This window comes from Anneissia japonica, unplaced genomic scaffold (genome assembly GCF_011630105.1).
Source record: "Anneissia japonica isolate Jap-2015-1 unplaced genomic scaffold, ASM1163010v1 scaffold287932_len317664_cov166, whole genome shotgun sequence".
Classification (NCBI taxonomy): Eukaryota; Metazoa; Echinodermata; class Crinoidea; order Comatulida; family Comatulidae; genus Anneissia; species Anneissia japonica.
The window spans coordinates 261,137-261,380 of NW_022735649.1; positions in this window are offsets into that span (position 1 = coordinate 261,137).

Below are 244 nucleotides of genomic sequence, written 5' to 3' on the forward strand. Positions count from 1 at the left end.
ATATACATACATACATACACACATACATACACATATATACATACATACACACACACACATACACACACCTACATACATACACACATATAAATACACATATACATACAGTACACATATACATATACATATATATACACACATACACACATACAAACATACATACACATGTACACCCATATATACATACACATACATATACACACATACACATATACACACACATACACACCCACACACATATATA